Genomic DNA, 1,251 nt, shown 5'->3' with positions numbered 1-1,251 from the left:
CAGAGGGTCATGAAATCGCCAAACAGGCCCCACAGGACGTCGATTGTATGGTATAAAATGTGTCTCGCTTTTTTCAACGTCACGAACTCCCCTGCCAATTAGTGTAGTAGTCACTGCAATGTCACGAAATGAGGAAAAGATAAAGACATATAATAATGCTTTTGATATTCGTAACTCGCCCTGGTTAGTACGAAATGCTGTTAATTCTCGAGGAAAAAATGTATGACTTGCTAAATGCATTCTCATCACGACCAGAGAATTGCATTGAACTGAGTAATCTGTTGTCGTACATTTTAGATTTCTCTGCTGATCCGTGTTTCTTCAACGTTTCTGCCTCTAGATTTATCTTCATGACTCCCTTCCTTCCTTTTACCTCCCACTTTCACACACGTTACCTCTCTCCTTCCACCTTCCCAATCTCCCTCTTGCATCCCCACTTTTCCATCTCCTGTAATCGTTTTTCTCTTTGCCTCTTCCACGTTTCGCTACGCTCTTCTGGTTTCTGTAATAGTCTTCTCAACTTTCAATACCATCGCGCAATCGTTGTTCTAACTCTCGTGAAGTTTTTGTAAAAAGACGCCACTAAAACGAATCTAGTGGGAAAGAAAGAGAAACGAGAAATTATTCAATCAAGCAATGTTTCGGACCAAAGATTAATTTAGCAGTGGAGGAACAGGCATTATTTTAGTGCTGATCTGATTACCTTTGATATTTTTTTTCATATTCCACTTTTCTCCTGTTTTATGGATACCCTCAAGGCATCATTTTATTAAGTAGGACCTCGGGCCCTTCATCCCACCGTGTCGAGACACTACACCATCGGATGCCTGATAACCTGCCAATTAAACGACAGCCTTTTTACGCCATTACCTGGTGAGCAATGAGATAATCACGTAGGCATAATTTTCTCTATGTACGGCTTGCCCAGACTTTATATTTACGCCCATGCTCAGGCCAATTTGGGTTATTAAAGGCTGCGCACTAATTTGTAGCTTCATTAAAAGTAGTTTGATTCTATTAGCGAGTCTGGATAATGAAATTTACGTTCCCATTCATGTCCATACCGGGTTTCCTTATTGAGAACCGCTCAGCTGTTTCATTAATCAAGGAGGGTTTGCAAAACTGTGCCAAATGGATCGGAATGAGCCGCAGAACGAAGACAGAGGGGGAAAAGTTCGCTTGAGGGGAAAGGAGAGAAAAGGAAGGCTTCAGTTTGTGAGGGAGGGAGAGCGTCCTCGTGACAGCGGTTGT

This window comes from Penaeus monodon, chromosome 22, assembly GCF_015228065.2.
Source record: "Penaeus monodon isolate SGIC_2016 chromosome 22, NSTDA_Pmon_1, whole genome shotgun sequence".
Classification (NCBI taxonomy): Eukaryota; Metazoa; Arthropoda; class Malacostraca; order Decapoda; family Penaeidae; genus Penaeus; species Penaeus monodon.
This window is presented reverse-complemented; position numbering follows the sequence as displayed.